General features: G+C 41.5%; 1 protein-coding gene and 1 long non-coding RNA gene across 2 annotated transcripts in view; both read right to left on the bottom strand.

The window, feature by feature from the left end:
- LOC109926765 overlaps positions 1-27,171 on the bottom strand; it is a 741,111-nt gene that overhangs the window by 335,380 nt on the left and 378,560 nt on the right. The gene's annotated exons all lie outside the window — the stretch shown is intronic.
- Positions 19,414-27,171, bottom strand: part of LOC109918355 — a 192,302-nt gene continuing 184,544 nt past the window's right edge. The window contains exon 4 of the long non-coding RNA XR_007265834.1: positions 19,414-20,119. This is a non-coding gene — a long non-coding RNA (uncharacterized LOC109918355). The remainder of the gene's footprint in view (positions 20,120-27,171) is intronic.

Raw genomic sequence — 27,171 nt, 5'->3', positions numbered from 1 at the left:
AGACTATTAAAGTTGATTTCGGTATACTTCTGAGGATTGACTCATATTGTGGGCTAGGGTGGATGCCAGGCTGGGTTATAACACCTGCCAACCAGAGGGAGAAAATTAAATTGGCATCAGACTCAATTAAGACTATGATGAGGTCCAGAGTTACATCAATCAGAACAAGATGAAACAAAGTTCTTTTTTTCATCCTGTTAATTCTTTTCCCCCCTTTTTATAAAATTAAATGTAGGGCAATTGTGCGACCCTTTGCATTAGACATTCTTCCACAAGTGGGAAAAATTCATAAGTCACCAAGGATACAAACACAGAACAGTTGTCATGGCTTTCTGGAGCATATGGAAGTAAGTTGGTAAGACACCAACCCTGGACTGATATTCTGCATTTGGTTTTAGGTTATTGATGACGTTCTATGGTGAATGAAAAGATTTGATTTCACTGGAGTGAATCATCATTTCAGTAGGAGATGAAATCGTTTCAGGCTCTCCTTTTATGCATTAGAAGATGGTTTTGTGAGTTGGAAGTTTGTCGAAGATTTGGCGGATTGCCATTCATATTGGACAGCTTCAAGTTCTCACAGGGATGCTGCCAATCTGTCTCCAATCCTTTGACTGTTTGTAATTTTAACAAAGCCCTGTGATGTTATGAGTTGTTCCAAATTCAAAGAACCTCCTCTGGTGTTGCTCAAGATGTTTCAATGTTTCTTTAGAGCAAATGCTGATATGTTTATTCATGTGATCAGGGGCACTGATGTATCAGCACTGGGCCAACCTTGACTTTGACAGTAATGGAAGAGGGGGATCAAGAAACTAGCAGCCCTCTGAGGAGGTTCCAGGGTATTAGTTCAAATTTGGGGGCTGGACAGTTCTGAAAACATGAGGTGAAGGGTTCTGGAATGATTGATGAAGAGGATTTAGGATCATGGAGAAAAGAGATTCCAGGTTCTGGGAGAATGGAGGGCTGCTCTCGGACTGGGAAACAAAGTGGGAATGCAGTTCTGGGACTGTTGAATTATGAGAGTCCACGACGATCTGGACATGTTTCTGGTGGAGAAATCCCAGAATCCCAGTCCAAAGACCCAGATGGAAAGGTGTCTTGTAGACTCGGGCTCAGTCGGATGCAGCAGCCTTTTGGTGGAGTGTGATGGGGCGAGGAGGCCAAGAGTAAGCAGGAGAAAGGGATGTGAGCATCATTTGGTTCTTCTTGGAGCATCCATACCAGTCTCGCAGCCTCCGAAGTTGTTCGGCAACTCACTCAACCAAAGTACCTTCATCATTCACCGTAATCCTTGCCATCAGCCAGATATAGAATTTATATTCAGTTTTCCAGCAACCTTTTGTGCTCTGAGTGAGTTCGCCAGCTGATTTAGTTTTTAATGATCATTAATTTCCATTAACAAGCAAAAGGAACCTTGGAAATTTTGCGGTCCAGGAAGTAGGGCCTTGAACATGAAAAATGTGCGAGAGAGTGAAGGTGGATGTATGTTGCGGGTGCTGGTGACCACACAGCACGTGCAGGAAAGTCCTAGTCGAAAGTCATGCTAAAGGTATCAGCTCAGAATGACTTCTTACCCAACCAAGGTCATCGATTGTGTAGTCTCCCTGATTTAATTTGAAAACCAAACTGAATTTCTCCGGGATTGGAAAAGACGTTTGACCTACATTTTCATCTTGTCATTTCCCGTCACCGTTCTCCACCTACATTTTCATCTTGTCATTTCCCGTCACCGTTCTCCACCAATGAGATAGAAAGCCTAAGCGGCTACTTCTCAGGCAGGGGTGTGAACCTTCTCCTTCACTGTCAGTTGGCGGACAGAGGGTTGGGAAACAGTATTTAAACAGAAACTGATCCCTGTAAGATCCTTCGCCACAAGAAACCAATGAGGTCGAAGGCCTTTAAGGAAAATATCAGCCTTCGTTCAATCATACCATGGATGGGTGCCAGTCAGAAAGCCACGGATTTCACCCCAGGACTTGCGGTCAAAATCCGTGCTGCCTTTTCAGTTACAGTGACGGAATATTGGGCCAAATGTTGAACAGACCCAGTGGAAGCACAAAATCCCATGGCACACTTTGGACAAGAACTTGGAGTGTTTCTTTTCTTTCCCCCCGTGTCCTGACCAATGTCTACCTCCCGTGCAATCTTCCCAAAAGCAAATAAATTGGCCATTTGTCTTGCTGTTGCTTCATGGTGAAGGATGACTGCAGCGTTGACAGAAATCACATTTCAGACGTAACTGACTGATCGGAAGGTGCCTCCCAAATTTCTTTTCTCCTGGTGTGACCCCATTTCGAGGTTTTAAACTTGTTGCAACACCTCTGTGAGATCGATGAGGGTGTGGCTGGGGTGGGGCGGAGAGAAAGCCCCATGAAAGCAGGGGGTAGAGGGGGTCGCAGTGTTCAGCGGTGTTCCGAGGCAGTCATTGTTGCTTCCAGTGCTCACAACTCAAATTCTCTGCTTGCAGGCCCACTGGAGTCCCAACCCCAACTTTGGGAAAGTCTGCTATAAAGCCATTCGGCAACCTCAGGGGCATGAAAATCACCATATAAATAGTTGTTACTTAGTTGTTTGAAGCAGAGGAAAACACAGGTCAATGAGACAAGAACAGGGCACTGGGACTACATTTGGACTTCTCTAATACATGCTCCAAGATGAATGGCTCCCTGCTGTGCCCCAAAGTCCTGCAGCTTCAGCTCACCATGTGGCTTGCAGTGAGTAACTCACCTCCTGAATCCCCAAAGCCTTTCCACCATCCAGAAGGCACAAGTCAGGACTGTGATGGAATACTCCCCATGGCCTGCATGGGTGCAGCTCCAACAACATGCAAGAAGCTTGATATCATCCACTGCAAAGCTTGATTGGCACCACATCCACAAATATCCACTCCCTCCACTACTGACACTTAGTGTGTACTACTAACAATATGCACTGCAGATATTCATCAAAGATCCTTTGACAGCACCTTCCAAAGCCACAGTCACTTCCATCTAGAAGGAAAAGGACAGCAGATATGTGGGAACATCACCCCTACACATTCCTCGTAAGCCACTCAGCAGACAAAAAAAAACTGCAGATACTGGAAATCAGAAACACAATCCTGGCTTGTTAATATATTGCTTTTCCTTCAGTGTTACAATCCTTAGAATCCCTACAGCATGGAAACAGCCATTCAACCCAATGAGTCCACATCAACCATCCGAAGAGCAGCCCACCCAGACCCATCTCCTCAGCCTATCCCTGTAACCTTGCATTTCCCATGTCTAATGCACTTAACCAACATACCCCTGAACACTATGAGCAATTTAGCATGGCCAATCCACCTAATTTAAATATCTTTAAGGTGGCACAGTGGTTAGCCCTGCTGCCTCACAGCGCCAGGGACCTGGCTTCGATTCCAACCTTGGTTGACTATCTGTGTGGAGTGTGCACATTCTCCCCGTGTCTGGGTGGGTTGTTGGGTAGAAATCCTGGAACTCTCTCTGTAATGGCTTTGTGGGTCATCCTACAGCATATAGACTGCACTGGTTCAAGAAGGCTGCTCACCACCACCTTCTCAAAGGATAACTGGGGATAGGCAATATATGCTAGCCCAGCCAGTGACACCTGTGTCCTATAAATGAATAAAAGGGATGAGTACATCATTACTCAGCAGTGAGTGTGGCATCCCAGGATAAACATTCATAAAACAATTAGATCCTAGCCCTTTATGAATAACCAGGTAACAAAGTATGGTTAGAGACAAAAAGAATTGCAGATGCTGGAATCCAGCTGGACAAACAGGAAGCTGGAAGAACAACTCTTCCTCCAGATGCTGCCTGGTTTGCTGTGTGCTTCCAGCCAGCTGTTTGTCTAATACAAGTATAGTCACTGGATAAACTTACAGAAGAATGTTCCAGATTGCTCTTCCAAACTGAGTTTGGAATTTGTATTTTTCTTCTCCCCTGGCTGTCTCCAATTATGACTCTTGGTATAGATGACCATGTGGTCTTTCTCAATCAGCTGATCCTTTCCTACTTGTTCATACTGGGATTTTAAAGTGCCACCTTCATCCAATTCAGTTCTGCTTTCAGTGCAGCTTCAAAGTAAGTTTGCAACTATAGGAGCACGAGATGTTCAACCAGCTCCTTTGACTTTGACTTCTTTTAAATCACTTTGGTCAGAATTTGCTACTCCTGCAGCAGTTCAATTCTTTACACGTATCTCAGATGGTATTACACACCTGTCAAGCATGTGGCACTTGAACCCGGGTCTCCTGGTCTCAGAGGTAGGATCACTACCACTGCATCACAAGAACCCCTTCTGGATTGACACTATCCAAATTAATTCATTCGAAGTGACTACCGATACCACCAAAATCAACCAATGAGCTGGAGACAAGAGGGACAAGTACAGGACAATGTGAACAGAACTTATTTACTCAGCAAAGAGTCTGCATGAACCATGGTAGACACAAACCCATACCAATATTCCCAAATAAGGCGAGAACATTTTTCAGCACAATGCAGCGAGTAAAGATTAGTTACAAAGTATCAATGTGTGTAAGATCAATCACAGTGTAGACAGTGTAGACTCCAGCCATGATTGATGGAAGAATTATCAAATTATCAAACCATGTGGGCTAGCACGACAGGCTGGCTGACAACCCCAGCTTTGAGGTACAGCAGTAGGTCCCCATTTCACAGTGATGGTCAGCTGCAAAGGCCACTTCTTAACTGTTGGAGAGATTATACCTCTAATTTTAAATGCCCTTTTGCTCACTCAACTGCCACTGCATCCCACTGCCACTTTCATGTGGTGCTGGCGGGGAGTTACTGCAGAAGACTTACTAATCAATGAACTTCTTTGTCTTACGTTTGTTAATTGCCTGCTTTAATAAAAATCAAATGAGAGAATGGTTTTCACAGAGAGTGCAGAATTTAATTCCATTACCCAGGAGTGGCTGGGAGTTAGGGAGAGTGGCTGAGTCTTCAAAATTGAGAGAGTTGGCAATGGAGTGGATAGTGCTCCTGACCTTCCCGATTTCCCCCAATTAAGCAGATAGCAGGGAATGTTGATGGTGGCCTTCCTATGCAGAGGTCATTTAATGGCCACATCTCGTCCCACTGCTGTTGGCATTGTATAGGTGACAGGGGTACTATATCACTTGATGGCCAGGCAATCACTTCAGGGTTTCTGACAATTGCCACAGCAAGGTCGCCCCTTGCTTTCCCCTTAGATGGGGCCACTGCTTTGGCCACCAAATTCAGGCCAGTGTACGCTTATGATCACCAGCAAAACTGACAGCAAGCATTTTAAGCAAGGAGTGAAATTCCTGCCTGTTAACTCTGTTTCTCTCACCATGGATATTGCCAGGCCTACTGAATATTTCCAGCATCTCCTTTGTTTATTTTAGTTTCTGGTCTTTAGCCTCCACGGGAAACTATTCAGTTGCATTTAAGAAGGCAGCTCACCACCACCTTCTTCTGAAGGGCAATTTAGGGTGGGCAATGAAGAGCATACAAAGCGACAGACCAAGTGCTGGAAAATGGGATTCAAACAGACAGACACAACATGACAGGTGCAGACACAATAGACTGAAGGATCTCTTTCTGTGCTGTAAACTCTCCAACTTCATGACCCTTCATAAATGCTGGCCTGGCCAGCAATGCCCATATCCCTTGAGTTAATTAAAAGTTGTGAGTAACCCAAATGAGAGAGAATAAACAAAAGGTGATGAAACAAATGGTGTCCGGAATCAATGTCAACTTATATTTCTTTTTCATTGCTACAGAATTACAAACAAGTTCCCAATTTGAGCAGCTGTTGTAAAGTCAAATGGTGGTGTGGGTATCTAAAGATAACACAGGAACACCAAAAACAAAAGTGCGAGACTTGTTTATTTCTGTAGGAAAATTATGGTTGCAGGAGGTGGGCTGCTTGAGAACGAGATAAACTATCGGGATTAGGAAAGCCAGTGGGAGTTGCAACTGGGCTTGCAAACAATCTGGAGGAGTGTAGTAATCTCAATAGACGTGGTTAACATCTCTGCCAGGATGCATGATCAGACTATTACTGTACTCAGTGGAAAGCAAGCTTCTCAGAAAGGCAGATGAATGTTAATCAGCTTTTCACCAGTGCTGGATAATCCACATCAAACAGAACAATTCCATCACCAATGAAGTTGCCCACAGACTGATGAACATTGAACATTGTGGAAAGTGAGAAGGTAAAGATGGTTAAGTGCCATTTGTAGACAATTAGAAACAAATGAATTCCCCTTGGCAAACAATCAACAGTGACGCACAACACTCCAGATCACAGAAACAGTTCAGAGTGCTGTAGGCAGGCAGTTTGACAAGCAATGGAGGGCTGTTTGATAAAGAGAAAGAAGTGAAGGCATAGTTGAATTGGTCTTCATTTTTAGAGATAATAAAACAAAATTTTCCTGAGAGAGAATTGCTGAGAGAGAGTAATGAAAAATTGACCTCCCACCCACAATCAGCCAGCAATTGGTATGAGAGTGGTGAAGGGTACAATGTTAGGCTTACAGAGGGAGAAGATAGGTAAGTTAGTGAACATGTGAACATCTGAAAACAAGGACATTGATTCCAGAGGAAACAGGGAAACAGTGGAGTTCAGCAGAAACAGTAGTGATTGTTGTGTAACATAAAAAAAAAACTTACATCTCAGAAATTAGGGGCTTGTGGCCTAAATTGGTTCAACATAAACTGATGTTTACGGTTGCCATGAGTTTCCTCCAACGTCTATTGATCGAGCCCTGTCATCATATCCTTCTATTCCATTCCCCCTTGTGTTCAGATTGAGCTTTCCTTTCAAAGCATCCATGCTCCTTTGGTGGAAAGTGTCAAAATCTAACCACTGTCTATGGGTGAAGAAGTTTCTCCCGAATTCCTCATTGGATTCCTTATTAATGACTGTCTGATATTGTCAGCTCTGTAGTTTTGCTGGAATTGGAAACATTTTCTCTTCATCTAGCCTATTAAATCCCTTCACAACTTTGATCAGGTCACTTTCTTTGAGAAAATAGTCGCAGCCTGATCAGATTAGCTGATCTAATGTGAATGGAGGACACAAGGAAGGCAATTGAGAAGCCCTGAGTACTGAGTTGAATAAATTTTGAGGCATAGGCAGAGTTAAGGATATAGATGGCTAGTTCTCTTGACCATGATATGATCGTACTTTAAGAATCTCACGGCAGGGGCAATCTTAATTGCCTGGTTTACAACAATTAATTTCAGCCAAAGCAGGCAGACAGGAAATTTGTGGGCTTGAAGGTGGAAGCATGAATGCTAGCAGCCACCAGAAATGGGTGGCCTTAGCTTCAGTGACATTTCATGAAGTGTTTTGGATTAAACCAGGAGCTGACCTGCAGCTGAATAAAGGGTGGTGAGAAACAGTCTTGAGAATTTAAGGTGAGATCATGCTTTGCAGATTATGTCACCATCAAGTAACAGTGTAATCCTAGAACATATAGTGGTGGTGACTGGGCACTGATGGGAGGAGATACAGCTGAAGTCAATCTTAGAGCTAGGGACAATGTAGCCAAGCAGAAATTAAGGTGTATATGAGGGGTAATAAGGAGCTGGATGAGAATTGTTGATTGATTGATTGATTGTTGTAGAAACATGAGTGAGATGTAAGAAATTAGAGTAGGATTTCTCTCTCTCTCACTCACTGTCATGGACAAAGTTTCTTGATTTTTCTGAAATAATTTTGACAAACAGAGCAAAGATCATAAGGAACTGGAGAAAACTCTTAGGAGCTGATAAAATGCTGGCAGACTGTGCAGCCTGACTATTTATCCAGTCGACCACCGACTGGCAATATCTTGACTGTGGACACAAGTATCTTTGCAAGGTTTCCATTCAACCCATGCAACTGCAACATTGAGGAGGGCAGCAGCACCAACCCATTTCTCTCAAGATGATTAACTGACCCGTCAAGGTCATTACATTTGGGGAGTTGGGCCCCTGGATCTCTGCTGTGGAGCACACGACTCTGAAGATAGAGGCATGCTGTAAGCTGGAGAAATTAGCAGCCAGTGTACAGCTGCTGTAAAATGATTTTGTACTTAAAACCTTTGCGGTGGAGCCTGTACCTGGCAGCATTCTGAATGTTACTGCTCACGAGATGGCCTCCAGTAGAACACCACGTGGGAGGTGATGGCCTCATGGTATTATCGCTGGTTTTTAATTCAGAGACCCAGATCATGTTCTGGGGACCCAGGTTCAAATTCAGCCATGGTAGATGGTGGAATTTGAATTCAATAAATATTTGGAATTAAGAATCTAATGATGACTATGAATCCATTGTCAATTGTCAGAAAAATCCATCTGGTTCATTAATGTCCTTTTAGAGAAGGAAATCTGCCATCATCACCTGGTCTGGGCTACATGTGACCCCAGACCCATAGCAATGTGGTTGACTCTCAACTGCCCTCTGGGCAATTAGGGATGGGCAATAAAAGCTGCCTGGCCAGCAACAACCCTCATCCCATGAATTAATAAAATAAAACCCATAATGAGCGATCAAAGCTTGCAGAAGCCAAGTTCAGTCATAAGCCTTGGACTGACTTGCATTTGCCTAAATGGGCAGGGCAAGGGCAGAGCAGGAGCATCTGCTATGCTAGAACTGCCCTCCAGGAAACATGGTTAGCTACGACATGGCACTGTCTCTTTGCTCAGCAGGGACCACTGAATCCCATGTTGAAAGTTGGTGTGTTGCTGATACTGTCATCGTGCTTGTTCCTCTTGTGATGCATCCTTGTCCCTGAAGAGCCTCCATATCTATATGCTCAGATGAAAAGCTGTGCGGCTCACACAGACAATCCCTGCACCTGCAGCAAGCGCCAGCACAAGAATACTCGCACTGGGAATTCTGAATCAGCCTTGCAGGATTAAACACTGTGTGGAACGCACATAGCACCAGGCGGGACCAAGTCTAGGTGCCCACAGAGGAACAGCAACAGGTTTGCAGGGAGACAAGCTCATGGGAAACCTCAGCTGCTCAGCTTTGAGACTGGTGTTATATACTGCTTGTATACAAAAGAATCCTGGCTTTTGACCACCACAACTACAAATGTCAACCTGAGGATGCTTTTTTACATCCAAAAAATTAACGCGACTGAGGTGACTGTGAGGAGTGCAGTTTGGAGGAAGCACTGCCACATATGTCTGTACGGACCCATAACATCTCATCTGCAGTATTGTGAGGAATTGTATAACAATGCTAAGCTATAACTGAGCTCGTCACCTGCTACAGCACCAATGGCAGCCCAAGACAAAGCTCAAGTCCACGGCCTGGAAGAGAAACGATGGGTTCTGGTGCTTCTTTCTTTTCCAATCCCCTTATCCTTGCCTCAAACATCCCCTTTCAATCTTCCTCCTCACTTACCCATGTTATTCACTCCCTGTCATTGTTCCAGTCACATTAACAGTCCTGGCACCTCACACCGCTGCCATGTTCTGGAGCTGCCCGCTCTCTGACCTCATTCTACCTCAGATGGACCCAGGGCTCACACCTGTTCAGACTGTCTCTGGGATTTGTCCTATACTCTGTGGAGGAAACCTCTTTCCATAGAACTGCGCAACTACAGTGTTCTCATTTTCTTTTAAAAACTAAACATGATTTCATGCCTTTCAAATGAGCTCTGATCCCTGACATGGGCTCGAGTTACGTACCTTGTGCACCTTCTTGTGCATTTTGTTCTTTGTCCTTCAAGTCATTGTGGATCTGAATTCATTTGCCTCAGGATCTTTCCGGTATGCAACAGGTGACATCTGTCAAATCACACAATGACCAGCATGAGACTAAGTTACGGATCCCATTTTAGACAATTCCAAGAATGTGCTTTTGTTCCTTATGAGTGAAGCAGAAGTATGAGCTCCTGGGCTTTGCAAGCATGGCAAGCCTTCCTGGGGGTGCGCTTTTCAACTGCACAAATGTAGCCTTGTGTCTCTTCCAAATTGGCACAGTTATCCCTTATTGAACATCCAACTGGTGTAGGAATCTCATAAGAGCAGTGATAGAGTTTCTAAGTGCCTGGAGGAAGGCCCACTGAATAGTACTATAACTTTGGATGTGATGTAAATGAAGTACATGACATACACATTTCACTGATGCTATTACAATGAAGTGGTGCAGTGCTGTATTGACAATGCCATTGAGTGTGCTCTCTTAGTAGGCTGGTTCAAATCATTGAGCTTCTTCCTGCATCTGTTCCAGGACCAAGTGTGTGCACTGAGGTCTTCCCATGCATATCTGTGTTCAAATACGTCACAAACATCAAATCAACTTTGAAGACGAAAACAGGTAGGAAATGGCAGCTGACAGGTGGTTATCAATATTTGGGAAGCAGGAGGTCATTTGCCAGCACTGAAGAAACTACCATCAATAAAAGTTAAGTATCAGAAGGGGTAACACAACTCCTCTGTCTAACCCTGCAAGGGAAACTATCAATAAAGAAAAACCTAACTGTTAGAAACCCCTGTGACTACGGAATGACTTCTGTTGTCTTAATGTGATGGATATGAATCAATTATGTTCCTTATTGACTTCTATGTTGGAGTGTGGGTGACTTGCAAGATCACTTCAGAAGGAAGTTAGAAGTCAAAAACATTGTGTGCATTGAAGACATTTATAAATATATATATTGACCAGACCAGACCAAAAAGGGCAGCAGACTTCATTGCCCAAAGATCTTGAGTGAATCAGATGGGCTTGATCAGCAATCTGATAGTTTCACATAAAAGCAAAATACAGAAGATGCTGGAAATCCAAATTAAAATAGAAAGTACTGGAGAAACTCACCAAGTTGGGCAGCATCAGTGGGGAGAGAAACAGAATCAATGTTTTGTGTTCAATGACTCTTCTTTGGAACTGATAGTTTCAATGTCTGCATTTAGCTTTTAATAAACATTCACTCCCTTCACCATAAATGCACAGTGACAGCAGTGTGAACCACTGACAAGATGCACTGCGTAAACTCACCAGCCTCCTTCAACAGCATCTCCCAAACCCATGACCTCTTCAACCTGGAAGGACAGAGGCAGGAGACGCTTGGGAACACCATCAGCTGTAAGTTCCCCTTCAAGCCATGTTATCATCTAGACTTGGGAGTGCATCACCATTCCTTCGCTGTCACTGAGTCAAAACTCTGGAATTCTTTCCTAAACAGCACTGTGGGAGTATCTGCACTACATGAACTGCAGTGGTTCAAGAAGTCAGCTCACCATCACTTTCTCCAGGGAATTCTGGATGGACAATAAATTCTGGCCTAACCAGCAAGACCGAAATCCCATTGAAAATTTTTTAAAACTCATGTTTAACATAAATTTGAACATTTAGAAGGGAAACCAACATCGGATAAACAGACCAGTCAGAAGAACCGGTTAAAATAGAAAACAGTGAACTGGCCGGGAAATGATCCCACAAAAGATTTGCCCTCCTGACTTTCATTGAGGAAGAGGTGTTTGAAACACCTCTTTGCAGCTCTGCTGATACAAAACAGGACAGTTCCCACAGAAACACTGAAAGTGTGCATTGACCAAACTGAACACATTCTTGGATCAAATCATAAAAACATAAGTGTAAACAAAAGTAACCAAATGTATCACGAGAAATCAACCAAGTAGTCATAAAATATATCTTGTTCATAATTTTGCTAAAATTACAGTACTAAAATGAGATGTACTTCTTTTTAAACTTCCCTCAGTTCCTTTGAGATTTTTAATTAATATAACCCACAACAGTGGAAGCACAATGGGCTGAATGGTCCCCTTCTGCACTGTAATAATTCTGTGGTTCTGGGATTCAACAGCAAGTGATCACTTTGAATAAATGACGTTTCTAAAAAGAACACTTATCTGGTGACATTTTGTTATCTTACAAGATATCTTTGTTTACATATAGGATGGACACACTAGTGATGCAACATATGACAGTTCATGCAAGCTTACAGAAAGGTTAATTTAAAAGTAGAACCAAATCAGAAAATTTAATCTACCAATGTTTGTGCCGCAGTAAGTGTAACACTGGCTGCAGTCTGTGTGGGCAACCTCATGTATTTGAGCAAACCTTTCCCAGAGATGCAAATATTGCTCTGTAGGAAATGGATCCTTGTTGAAATCTGAAGACTGAGTTAAGTTGCAAATCCTATAATAATCCAAAATATTGTACCAATCACGATAGAATCACATTTCAAATTAAACGTCAAATACTATGAATCCTAAAAAATTTTCACATGACCAGGAATGCCTCCATCTGAAGTAATTGATTGTAATTGTTTACTTCTGAGAATTTAGCAGTGTTCCTCTAATTTATCACTGTTACAGTGCATTGTAGTCCTCGTGAACTGTAATAGCTCGGAGGCACTGCTACCAAATGAGGGATTTTCCCTGTGTAGGCTATTTGAAAAAGGTTTGGCATTCCCCCAGACAACATCATTAGACTACGTTTGTGCCAAATGCAAACCAATGGGAAAATGTGAAGATCGATATTTGCCAATTGCTGTCCATGTGCAAGTAATCTCAATCTATCATCCTTGCAGTGACTGGCCAGATCTACAGTTGTTGCACTGCAGACATCTGTCTCAGTAATGCTTGTGTCTTTTGGTGAACTAATATTGCGAATGCTTTGTGGAAGTGTCTTTACAAGCGGAGTAAAGTGGTTCCTGAATCTGGGTGACATATACTTTCATGATACCCCAAACTCACTAAATACCATTTCCGGCCAAAGGCCGAGACAGTGACAAAAGGAAATCCCCAGGCTAATGGAACACTTCTTAAGTTGATACCAATTACTTCTTGGACTAGAATCGAGTGTTTGACAATTCGTGAAACTATAAATTGATTTGCAACCATTTACTCAATTGTTTTGTACAATGTACTGCAAATGATGGCATAAAAAAGGTATCACTAGCAACTTTTGATTTTGCCTTTGGAAACATTGGTACTTGTTTTTGCTCTTACACAACAGACTCCCTGCTTTGGGAGAAGACCCCTCAAAATACGATTGATGGAATTGAACTCCTTCTGTACAGCAGAAACAAGGTGAAAGAGAAGTTGAAGATATGTGGTACATTTTGTTGCCCCGTTGATAAGTTAGGCTAGTTAAGACAGACAACTGATAATAAACAAAAAATTAGCATGCCCTGTTCAGACAAGAGCTTGTGTCAATGTTAATGGTATACTGGCACAAAGATTTAACTGTGGTCAGTCTGACCGGTGAAGCTTGCTAGAACAGAGGACAACAGAACCACAAAGCAAGTCCGGATCTTCTTCTCTGGGCTCTGCCCTATTTCTCCTCCAGCCTGAAAATATCTCACAAGCACCTATTGTCATTTATCTGATTGTTTGAGGTGTGCTTCAGGCTGCTTGCACTGAGAAGAGTGGCAGCTGGCAGTCCTGCTGCCTCTTTACACCTTTTAATTTCTTGTACCTGAGGCCCAACTGGAAAATAAACTGGGTTGTCCACAGAACTTCTCATTTAGCTTTGGATCTGGGAGTGAAAATCCCATTCAGTCACTGCAGGACTGCAGGTCTCTTTGCACATTAGAAATGAGATCCAAAGCCAAAACACAAATATTCAGTTCATTGAAAGAGGGAATTTTAATATAATCTACTCAACAAGTGACTAATAGAATTACAATGGTCACCATTTTCATCCAGTACAATTTTGTTTTTGAAATAATTCAATAGCATGTCTAATCAGGCAGGGTTTAGGAATGTAGCAATCTCTTCATTTGTGATGTTGGCAAAGCCAGCATTTAGTGCCCATCTCTCTTTGCCTTCGAGGCATTTGTGGTGAGCCGTCTTCTGCAACAACTCTCACCTGTGAGATAAAGGTACTTCCACAATGCTGCCCGAGTGGGGCTTGCAGGATTTTGACTCAGAGCCAACAAAAGAACAGCTCATGTGTTTCCAATAGCCTGAGATATTCCATATCGGCTACTGGGTAAGAGGTCAGTTGTCTTTCTAACCCACTGGCAGGTCTTCAACAGTTGCCTTTTGTAGTTCATGAGCTTCAATTATCTAGGAAATATTATATTCACTTTGGAGCATTAAGTACTTTGATTAGAATAGTGCCGTTGCCAGAAACTTTCCACCTGCTGCTTTGTGAACTTTCCCTGACTCCCATTTCTTTGAGCATTCAAGTTTGTGCATGCTTCCACACCAAAAATTCAAACAGGTAACCAATCTTATCTCATCATTCCCCTTCTGAGGACATTCAGATAAGACTCTTGGAATATGTTTGTTGCTTGTATTGGATCCTCAGCAAGGACTGTCGACTCGAACCTACTGTCTCGGTTCCACATCTTCCTTTCCAAGTTAATGTCAGGGAATATCATGAACTGTGCTGCACAAGTATGTAGATCTGAACTCGATGGAAGAGGGAACTTTTCCGACCTCTGTGCAATTTCCGAGCAGGTGAATCAAGTTAATGCTTGAAGCCAGAAAAAACACTGCTTTTCCCAGCAGTTTCTCGAAATGCACGACTATGCCAGATGATTATTTTGTAACCAATTCACATAACTTGAAAACAATACTTATTTCAATTTCAACACTGTTGTCAGTCAGGAGGATGAACCCACAGGATAAAAATGTCAAATCTTCCTGCAAGCAAAATATGTCTTTTCATTCTCTCACCGCACCTTTTTGATTTGCAGGAACAGAAGACATGGGTATTTTGTCCCAGAACTGCTGCCAACAGTGCAAGGCTTGCACTATAACCAGGAACATGAAGATGACTGCAGGATAAATGTTGCAGATACCCACAAATATAAGTCACATAACAGCCTTGATAAATGCCCTTGTGATGAGTCATTTAGGGCTTGGGGGAATGGTGATGGTGAGGTGTTAAGTATTAGAAACATGGCACATATATCCCTCTTCCTTTTGCACAAAAATTGGGTGAGCAAGTATTTCATCGATGTTTGATATTTATTTTTTGATATCTATTCAAATTTGATTATAAATTGGGCTTCCATCGAGCATTCGGGAGCTTAATGTGAAATTAACAATTCTGCTCTGATTTCCCAGCATTCAAGAATGCCAACAACAAAAGGGAGGTGGTCGCTGCGAGCTCTGGTTTCCAGCATCCTTGTTGGCAAGGAAGAGCAGGAGTTCTCCAGATGTGTACTCGAGGGGACCCAATCACTCCTGACCTCCAAATTTGTACCTCCTTCCTAGCCTGCTCCATCATGGAACTTTCTCTGCTGCCTGTTTATGACTTTTTCACATCTCCTGATAGCAGTCTTCTCTCCTTCCTCCCAATCACTCTCTCCTCTCCTGATCCTCACCAAACTCTGATTGCGGGGTTCTGTCATCTGGGGTCTCTGGCTGTCATCTCCAGCCCAACCTGGTCAGACGGTCCATTTTGTCAGCTGTCACACAAGAAAGAGAACTACAAAATGTCACTGACGTTTTGCCTTAGAGTTCAACAGAAATTACACATCTCTGGCCCTACCAGGGGTAGGTAAAGCAAGTCTTCAGCAACAGCTAATTCGGACAATTCAGATTTTGCAGTGAGAAGCAGGCAGGCCCATGATACTGACATCTATAAGCAAATACCTGTATTTTAAAAATCATCATTAAAACACTCTTTGATGAAAGAGTTGGTGATTTTGGATTTTGAATGTTGCTGAAAAGAGAGACATGTTGCTGAAATGGTTCACAGAACATAGATCATAGAACAGAGAACATTACAGCGCAGTACAGGCCCTTCGGCCCTCGATGTTGCGCCGACCTGTGAAACCTATCTGAAGCCCATCTAACCTAAACTATTCCATTATCATCCATATGTTTATCCAATGACCATTTAAATGCCCTTAAAGTGGGCGAGTCTACTATTTTTGCAGGCAGGGCATTCCACGCCCTTACTACTCTCTGAGTAAAGAACCTACCTCTGACATCTGTCCTATATCTATCACCCCTCAACTTAAAGCTATGTCCCCTCGTGCTAGCCATCACCATCCGAGGAAAAAGGCTCCCACTGTCCACCTTGTCTAATCCTCTGATGATCTTGTATGTCTCTATCAAGTCACCTCTTAACCTTCTTCTCTCTAACGAAAACAGCCTCAAAACCCTCAGCCTTTCCTCATAAGACCTTCCCTCCATACCAGGCAACATCCTGGTAAATCTTCTCTGCACCCCTTCCAATGCTTCCACATCCTTCCTATAATGCGGTGACCAGAACTGTACGCAATACTCCAAGTGTGGCCGCACCAGAGTTTTGTACAGCTGCAATATGACCTCATGGCTCCGAAACTCAATCCCTCTACCAATAAAACCTAACATACTGTACGCCTTCTTAACAACGCGATCAACCTGGGTGGCAACTTTCAGTGATCTATGCACATGGACACCGAGATCTTTCTGCTCATCCACACTACCAAGAATCTTACCATTAGCCCAGTATTCTGCATTCCTGTTACTCCTTCCAAAGTGAATCACCACACACTTTTCCACATTAAACTCCATTTGCCACCTCTCAGCCCAGCTCTGCAGCTTATCTATGTCCCTCTGTAACCTACAACATCCTTCTGCACTATCCACAACTCCACCGACTTTGGTGTCATCCGCAAATTTACTAACCCATCCTTCTACGCCCTCATCCAGGTCATTTATAAAAATGACAAACAGCAGTGGCCCCAAAACAGATCCTTGAGGTACACCACTAGTAACTGAACTCCAGGATGAACATTTCCCATCAACCACCACCCTCTGTCTTCTTACAGCTAGCCAATTTCTGATCCAAACCGCTAAATCACCCTCAATCCCATGCCTCCGTATTTTCTGCAATAGCCTACCATGGGGAACCTTATCAAACGCTTTACTGAAATCTAAATACACTACATCAACCGCTTTACCCTCATCCACCTGTTTGGTCACCTTCTCGAAGAACTCAATAAGGTTTGTGAGGCACAACCTACCCTTCACAAAACCGTGTTGACTATCCCTAATCAAATTATTCCTTTCTAGATGATTATAAATCCTATCTCTTATAATCCTTTCCAACACTTTACCCACAACCGAAGTAAGGCTCACTGGTCTATAATTACCAGGGTTGTCTCTACTCCCCTTCTTGAACAAGGGGACAACATTTGCTAGTCTCCAGTCTTCTGGCACTATTCCTGAAGACAATGACGACATAAAGATCAAAGCCAAAGGCTCTGCAATCTCCTCTCTAGCTTCCCAGAGAATCCTAGGATAAATCCCATCCGGCCCAGGGGACTTATCTATTTTCACACCTTCCAGAATTGCTAACACCTCCTCCTTATGAACCTCAATCCCATCTAGTCTAATAGACTGTATCTCAGTATTCTCCTCGACTACATTGTCTTTTTCCTGCGTGAATACTGACGAAAAATATTCATTTAGCACCTCTCCTATCTCTTCGGACTCCACGCACAACTTCCCACTACTGTCCTTGACCGGCCCCAATCTTGCAGATCTCAGGACACACGCAAGAAAGCCAACCTCAAATGATCACAACATGTACTGCAAGAGAAAAGAGTGCTCATTGGTTGATAAGCCAGATCTGATTGGTTGAAGCGTTGCTATCAAGAAAATAATTAGAACTAGAGGCTTCTCAAACTCCCTGGTAATTCAAACGCAGCGCCAGGCTTAAGCATATTCCTCAAATGACAAAAACAGAAGTTACTGGCAAAGCACAGCAGGTCCGGCAGCACCTGTGAAGAAAAATCAGAGTTAACGTTTCGGGTCCGGTGACCCTTCCACAGAACTGAATGTTTGATGTTTTGAGTTCAATGACTTCTTCAGAACTGAACAGATTCCTGTTGTTTGCAGAGAATAGGTTCCTGCACATGAATGTATGTCACTTCTGACATAAATGAGATACATTAAGAGCTTGATTGATCACACATTAGTATTGTTTTTGGCACACTTGTAATTATTCAGCAACTGCTGTCTAATGACCGAGTCACATCTAACAGTAGACATGATTCAATGTGTTAGTTCAGAAATTTGCTAATGGTCTTCCATACTGCTGTCTTTTTTTAATTGGCAAAAATTAAATGGTCAAAATACACATTTGAATTTGCATAGCTTTATCCATTATAAAAATGGCGTTACCATCAATTCTGCTGAAAACCTAGAAACGGAGATTTCAAATGTGTGCTCTCTTTGAGGAATCTAAGATTAAGTATAAATTCAACAGAGATGGAAGTTTACTTTGACTTTGATGCACTTTACAGCATGTGGAAAGATCAAATACAAGTTAGATCTCATACAATGTTTAAGTCTCAGAAGTCAATAAAGCTAATTAGAAGTGGATATCTAGGTCATGAAATGGCAAAGGCAGAAACGCACTTTATCTGATTTATTAAGTCTTCATGATGAATAAGTCTGACGCATGTTTCACCTTGCCAAGCAGTATTTTACTGACTACGATTCTGAACTCCAGAAGGAAACACAGAGGGAAATGATGTGTGAAAATTAAATTTCATTATTAGGATACAGAGAGGAATAGCTCAGTACTTCATGTAACAGCTGAGTTAATGATAGCATGGTATTTTTGTCTGTCGACTTTGGTTGTTTTCTTTAAAATAAATTCAGTCCACTGGATAAACCAACCCTTATCAGTTTGAATTTATGACCCAAGGCTTAAAACTTACAAAATAAATTAAGATCAACCGTTACTCAATATTCAAACTAGTTAGCAGACCAGGGATGAGCCAGTTATTATTTGTGGAAAATGTGACTAACTTTCTGTGCAGTTTCAAATCCTTGTTTGCTTTGAATAGTTTTACATTTTCATTATTAAATAGGCAGAAGATGCTGGAAGCAATCTGGCATTACCTTACATCATCTGATTGAGTCTGGGAACAAACCATCACAGAATTACAGTACACTCAGGTGACTGTGGAAGTAAGGACTGAGGGGAAAAAAAGAACTAAAATGTGTGAATCTTGCCCTAGAATGGAGATATCTTGAAGGTTATCAGGTACACAACACAGTCAAGCGAATGGAAGAAATGAATCCTGACCAGAACTTTAAACTATCACAAGTGGTGATCAGCACATGGAATTACCTTGACATATGATGGGGTGGTACATTCAAAAACAATCAGATGTTGCAATGGGATAATGGGAGGTCTTTCACAGTTAATGAACTAAGATGGAATGAATCGCCTGCCTCAGCTGAACCATCTCACTCAGAGGAGTTGTTTTTTTCCACCATACTGAAAAAAGTTGAAGCGAATGACCTTGGTACTTACACCAATGAGTAAGGCATTGCCATGTGACTATCCATTTGTCTTTTTGGAACAAATGTTTCTCAGGAAATGGCCCAAACACTAAGAGATAATCTATATCCTTGTTGCGTGGCCAAAATACGACATACATTGTAGAATCAGACCCAAAACAGCAAAACAAAGAAACTGCTTGTCACTCCTCAAGCTAATAATTTCTGGAGACATTACTGTTAAATCAGATTTTATTACATGTCTCAACCTAACCTAATCATTCTTCCGGAACACACCCACGATATTTCAATTTCCTTTTAATCCAATAAATCACAGCAGTATTGCCAAAGCACACTGATGAGAGGAAAATTAAATGCGCAGAAATGACCAAAGTTGATGAAAATTTCAAAGGGACACCCCAACTCAGATTACTTGGGATCCTTGATGACATTTAGATAGTAGGCCTTCCCAGCCACAGTAGTCCAGGTTGATTCAAAAATCATTGATAAAGCAATCTGTTTTGTTTTCTCAGTGCAAATAAGAAGCGTTGAAATAAAGCCATCTACATAGCATTAGATTTTCCTGTTTCCACGATTGCCAATGGAATATTTTCAATTCTTAGACTATAAGTTGCAAGTAGAACACTGACAAGGAATTATCCATTATTGTGTTTGTTTTTGTAGAACTTGTGTATGCCAAACAAAATCAGCTTATCATGCCTTGGTATTATCCATGCAAAAGCAGTTAAGGACTTTTTCTATGGAAGACGTTATGCAAAGCTGAAGTTCCTCTTTGAAAGCTTTCACAGCCAAGTCGTTCTTTCAGTCTTCCAAGTTCTGGGTCATGAATTGAGTTGATGCCACTGAGCTTCCAAGGTTGAACCTGGACACAAATGAATCCAAGTCCCAAGAACCTATGCCAAAAACAGAAGCAGCATTAGTGTAAATCAACACTGAATTGAACAGCTCAAGTCAACCGCCTGGAACAGAATCCTTTTACCTGTGATCTGTTGTGGCATGCAAAAGATGCCCAACTTCCCTGAACATATAGGAATGGGTGTTTAAGAACAAGCAGAATAAGGGATTTGTAAATTTGCTTGTCAGGTTTTTGTTGTATGTTTGAAGGTGTCCAAGCTGTTAGTATATTACTATTAACGGATAGTTGTGAATGCAGGGATTGACTTACTCTGGACTTCAGAAAACATTCAAAAAGAATATTTGTGACAACATATGGAATTCCACAATGTGATTACCACCTTGTAATTATTTGCTTTGTTTGTGTTCTTTATGATTTGTGCTTTGCAGAAATATCTGCTCAATGTTAATGACAGGAAGGTTTCCTCTCAATTCTGTTTGTGAAATTATAGTAGATTCTTTATGTACACCTTTACAGTCTTGCTACAAGCGAATGCGACGACCAGCTTAGTTTCTACCCATCCATCTCTATCCTAGTATTGATTATAAACACAATGCAATACTTGGGATCTACCTAGTTATTGTAGCTCCAGCTGAGGGCCTTGGGTCAGTCTGGGGAAGGTATGTGGGGAAAAGACAGTCAGAAGGGGCTGAACAGTGGTCAGCAGCAGTGACAGATTTATCATGGAGGCAGGAGAGGCCCAGCCACCTCTGCAATGTTTATTCCACATAAAGTGATAAATAGTTAAATCGACATGCGATGAAAGCGAGATTATTTTCAGCAAGTCTTCTCTTCCTGCTCCCATATCATTATCTATGATGTCATCTTTGGCTTCCTTTTCTTTGTATTTATACACAAACAAGGCAGCAACTTCTAGATGTACATTGACAACACTAAGATTTCCCTTGTCACTAGGCCTCTTGACGTTCCTACTGCATCTGTAATATCCAAGATTAGATGGAAACACAGCTTTCTCCAATTAAAGACAGGGAAATCTGAATCTGTAATTTTAGATCAACGACCAACTCCTAGCCTTGTTATTGATTTGAATCACAAAGAAAACGAATCATGTTGTTCCATCTCCCATAACTCAGTTCATCTCAAACTTTGCTTTATTTGAGCTCAACCTCAAAATCAATCCTCTACCCTATCCTTTCCAAGGTCCTGTTCACTAACCTATTTTGGTTATCAGTCCTCAAATGTCTCAAATTTAAATTCTTTATCCTCACAGCTTCATCCTGTGTAAGTTCTTCAGCCAGAGCTATAACTTTCCCCAATCTCTTAGCTACCTTGTCTCCAACTTTTTGTCAACAGTTCAGACCATCATTGACAGCTGGAACTTCATCTGGTAAGACCTCACACTCTACAATTCTCTTTCCTGAAAATTCTCAGCCTCTCCACTACCCTGTTCTTTCAGACATTCCTTAAACCAAGGCTTCAGGTAAACTCTCCAAATATCTCCCCATTTGTTTTCAAGTCCAGTCTTTCCAGTCCCTGTGTGGAGCTGTAGGACACTTCCTTTTCTTTCCATTTGATATCTTTAACAAATTACTGTTATTATTAAGAATTCTTGAGAAGGTTGTGAGATTAGCACACGTTTCCAATGAACTGGATTTCTCCCCATGTATTTCTCGCATACAAAATCATAGTCATGTGCAAGCCCACATATTTTATTGAATTTCATTTTCAGCAAAGGATTTTGAGCTGACTGCTGTATTTCTTACTGACAATTAGCCTCAATTTTATATTTCATAATACGGGGATGAAGTGACGAATATCAGGATACAGTTGCATTTCAAGCTTTTTTATTGCTGTTTGCACTATCATTTCATTAATCTAAAATGCACAGTTTGCTTTGAAAGTAACCCTGTTCTATGATGTCCTGTAACTTCTCCCTGCAGTCATTTACTAACAGCTTGAATGAAACATTGCATTTCATAACTTTCTAAACGGGAGGAGCGTCACTCTTTTCATTTCAGCCGGAACCAGATTTTTTTCAAGGAGGTGTCCATGTCACATTTTACTTTGTGCTTTTTATATTTGTCATGCGACACACTGCTCAACCTAAATGCAAATGATTTGTAGCAAGTTTTCACATTTCATTCCAAAATCTGTCTATTAAATGTTGAGGTGAATACTTTTTCTCCCTGTCTATTTTCTTGGAGTAATTTTATCTTCACTTCTGGTCTCCACAAAGTAGTCAGGAAAACTGAGCAGTCAATCTGCTCTCAGATCTCTCCTGCCTTGGCCTGAAACCACTTATAAAAGGAGTGCAAAACTGACTGGGGTATAAATGCCGAGGCTAATGCTTCGCCCATTGGAGCCCAACTAAGGCAGAATACTAATGTGGATCTTCCGTGAAATATCACTCTGCTTCATCTTGAAATGATGTTTTGATCGGAAAAAATATTTTGTCTTTTATCACCTCTCCAACCAAATCAGTATGAGCTTTCAATAGAGGATGAAAATGTGAACATTGCTGCTCTCTGAGATCTCTGTTAATGCAACTGTAGGGCATGCTGCAAAGAGAAGCCTGTTCTACTCACACCTTCAGGAAAACACCTTCTCTTGTTGGTGCTGTGGACTTTTACTTGGAAATTTAAAAGAATAGAAGAAGAAAATCATTCTAAGACTCGGTGGCACAATATCCTCTAATGTTAAGGTGCTGCCTTGGAAAAGAACTTTTTTTTTCATTTGATTCTGGTGTCGTCCACCCAAAGATTGCCCTTAGTGTGGTGATGAACTGGCACCTTGATCTGCTGCAGACCATGTGATGTAAGTACACCCACAGTGCTACTGGCTCAGGATTTCCAGAATTCTAATCCTGTGATATAGAAGGAATAGTTATATAGTTCCAAGTAAGGATGATGTTTGGCTTGCAGGGAACTTGTAGTTGATCACACTTTAATAGAATTGCTGTCCTTGTCCTTCTAGGTGGTAGTTGTTCCAGGTGTGGAATGTGGTGTCGAAGAAGCCTTGGTGTGGAGCCCAAACTTGCATATTGTCCAGTTCTGAGGAAGGGTCACCGGACTTGAAACATTAATTCCACTTTTTTCCTTCACAGATGCTGCCAGACCTGCTGAGCTTTTCCAGCAACTTTGTTTTTGTTCCTGATTTACTGCATCCGCAGTTCTTTCAGTTTTTGTTGTGTTGGATATTTTCCAGGTCTGGCTGCATTCTGGTATGGACTACTTCAGAATCTGAGGAGTTGCGAATGGCACTGAACATGGTTGGAGTTCGGATGCTACTATGTCAATCTCCTACAGAGTGGTCTGGGATTCAGAAAAACGGTCTTCAACAAGTGTAACCATTTTAACTTTGTGTGAACTGCAACTTCTACAAGTGGAGGGTTTTCTCCCTGTTTCCCATTGACTTGAGGCTTATCCGACGCTTGGTATAACAATGAGTCAAGTGCTACCTTGATGTCACCTCCCCTTTTGAGTTCCACTTTTTTTGTTTATCTGTTCCTTGTCAAATTCAAAGTGAGCATTAGTGAGCAGGTCATTGCGGAGCAAATGCATCTTGATAGCATTGTTATTGATTCCTTCAATTAGTTTTATGATGATCAAGAGAAGATTGATAGTGCAATAATTGGCCAGATTGTCCTTTTTTTTTGAGGAAAGGGGATAGCCTGGCAATTTTTCACATCGTTGGGCAGATGTCAGTGTTGTAGCTGTACTGGAACAGCGTAATAAGATGCATACCTCAAACTTGAACACATCTTTAGAGCTATTGTGGAAATGTTGTCTGGGCTAAAGGCCTTTGCACTATCCAGTGCCTACAGCTTGATATCACATGGAATGAACTGAATGGGCGGAAGACTGAATCTGTGATGCCGTGATATCATAAGGATGTCAAGTTAATTTTAGCAACTACTGTAAAAGCACTCATCTAACATTTTCACTACACCAAGCAATTAAGAACAATTGTTTTGAACAAAATATGATGATGTCATTTTAAAATGTAGGTGTCTTGCTTGACACATTTAAATGACCAAGTCAATTTGCAATTTCAGACCTTTTCAATCTACATGATTCTTCTTTGAGGATAAATGTCATAACCAGTACAAACCTCTGATTTCAACATTTTGTTTATATCTTTGAATCTGGCAAACAGGCTGTAAATTGCAGCTAGCGTAATTAAAACAGACACAGTTGTTTAACCAGGCCCTTTGGCCCTTTAGGTCTTTTAAACCCAGTCTTGTAAAACAGTTGCATTATCTGTTAATTGCCTCACTTGCAGAGGTTCAAATGAGAAGATACATAAGGCAAAATCCCAAATCATTATTCCAAACTAATATGGTCCCCCAAAAATGAGCAATATAATGAAAATCTTGCAAGATGGCACCTCCAACAGTTCAACACTGCCAGAGCACTAGACTGGAATTTCAGTCAAGATTCTCTGAAATGGGCCTTTGTATCTCAGCTGACATAGGAGTCTGGAATACACATCATTCTCTGATATGAACCTAACACTAAAACTGCTTTACTGTCATCTTGAAACCCGTACAGGGCAGCGGACATAATTTAAATTCAGTCCATAATTGTGGAATGTAAAGCTAGTCTTGGTGGTAATCACGCAACTATCATCTGATTGTCATAAACCCAATCTGATTTATTAATGATTTTTAGGTTGTTCCTTAACTGATCTGACCAATGTGTGACTGAATCCACAGTAATGTGAATGGCTCTTTAAACTGCACTCTGAAATGGACCTCTTGAGATTGATGGGTGAGAAAATGTTAGCCTTGCTAGCCACACCCACATCCCATGACAAAAATTGAGTCTGATTAACTCCCAGTCCTGAAAGGATAACATAATTTCTTGAGCTGCTGAAAGCTGGTGAGGGACCTGGCAGCAGGAGTGGCAACTGCACTGGCGAGGTTCAGCGAAGACTCACGGTGGAGCATTGGTGGAGGCGAGATGGCACTGGAGGCTGGCGACTCTTGTTCTGGCAGCACAGCGAAGAGTCTTGTGGCTGGCCGTTCCAGGCCCATGGCTGAGCACTTAACAAGAAAGACTGTAAAGTTGAACTTTATTTCTTTATTTTTCTGCCTTTATATTCTATGGTTTGGGGTTTTCTTTGTGTTTTAAGATATCGTCAGAGAGTGGCAATATTATACCAGACCTTTCTCTGTATTTTGTAAACAAAAGTGACAACAAATAAATCAAATCAAATCAAAAAGTGTATTATTCACCCAACACTTGTGGATGAAGATGGCTCCAAATAGTTCAACCTTTTCTTTGGCACTGATGTGCTGGTCTCTCCCACCGCTAAGGACAGAGACAATTCTACAACTGTTGCTTGTCATTTAGTCATCCATCATCTCTTATGACTGGATGTGGCAGAATTTCTGAGTTTTGATCTGACTCATCACTTGTAGGATCACATAGCTTTGTTGCAAGCTGAATCCACTTTTTTGCATACAATAATCCTAAACACATACAAAGTATATAAGAGCTGGCATAAGGCTCCTGCGGCACAGTGGAAATGTCAATGCCTCTGAGCTACAGGTTCTGGATTTAAGTCTCACCTGTGCTGGACATGTGTCATACATATCTGAACAGACAGATTAGAAATATTACAAGAACTAGTATAGGGAGGATGGGCTGAATAGCTGTCTTCTTTGCTGCACAATTCCAAACAAGTTGGGAACATAATTTTATATCTTGACTTTAACCTTCAGCCACCATATCATCTAAGCATCTTTACTTGGAATGATGTTTCTTTCATGATTAACTTTTTCGGGATAAAATGCAAAGATGCTCATGAACTATAGTTGGATGAGCCAGTGCGGGGGTGGGGGGGGCTTTTATTCAGGGATTCAAATTGCAAGGCATAAAGCTACCCAAATGGGTGAAAAAGCTTGGAGTCTGACACAGACTGACTACATGTTTCTCTCAAATTGTTGGCATTTAACCCCTGCAATCACATAGTAAATGAGCCCGATCATCATTAAGAAAAGGAATAGTTAAAACTCCTGCTTGGAAAATTAGATCAAAAGATCTATAAACAGTCACTTTGCCTACAGTTGATGCAGTTGCTAGGAGATTCCCCTCCACTGCTATGGTGATAGGTTTTAGATTCACGAGCAATGCTTGGGCACCTTTTAAACACCTGATCATTTGTAGAAGTGGCATATCTCCTAGCAACAGTCACAAATAGGTAAGATGCTTTCCTTTTTTTTCTTATTTTCTGATCGTAGAAAACTAAACGCACCATTGTTGCAACACTCATGTGATCTTACATACTCAAAAGTGGCCTATGAACAAGGTTATGATCTGGAATACATTGCCTGAAAGGGTGTTTGAAGCAGATTCAATTTGAATTTTCAAAAGGGAATTGGACATATGTTTGAAATGAAAGATTTACAGGACGAAGGGAAAAGAGCGAGGGAGCAGCATCGATAAAATAACTCTTAAAGAATTCACAAAGACATGATGGCTGAACGTGGTGTGATTCAATGATTCCACTGAATAGATTGCTGCAGAAAATTTTTACCTTTGAATTTTACAACGAACGTTTTATGCTCATTTAAGTAAGATGTACAGGACTTTTGTCTCAATGAAAAGGCAACACCCCTGATCATGGAGCACACCCTGAAATGCGAAATGTCAGCCTTAATTGTGTGCTCCTGTACTCTTCCATCTTGAAAGCATTCCTTCTGACTCGAAGTAAGAATGCTGCCACTGAAGCTTGCAGATAAACTAAACCATTTGTTCAGATCTTGTCAAAAACCTCAATTAGCTTAATTGAAAAAAGCTTAGAAAATTCTTTTAGTTGATATCGGACAACAGATTAATATTTTTTAAACTTAAGTAGATTTTTAACTTCAGTTTTTAGTGCTTAAGGCAATGGTTAATATGTGTGCTGAGCAGTCTGTATGGTTTCCTCGTACATCAAAGTTCTGTACTTTCTTTTGAATGTGACTTTCTTAGTTGCAAAGCAACAATGGTGATGTTGATCAAATTAAATAAATCCATATCTTTACTGTGTAATGTTAGTAATGCCTGCAGTAGACTAAAGGCTGGTGGGGTGGAAGGGGAAGAC

Source organism: Rhincodon typus, chromosome 40 (assembly GCF_021869965.1).
Source record: "Rhincodon typus isolate 14 chromosome 40, sRhiTyp1.1, whole genome shotgun sequence".
Taxonomy (NCBI): Eukaryota; Metazoa; Chordata; class Chondrichthyes; order Orectolobiformes; family Rhincodontidae; genus Rhincodon; species Rhincodon typus.
The sequence above is the reverse complement of the archived record's forward strand: the minus strand, read 5'-3'. Positions and strand labels throughout refer to the sequence as shown.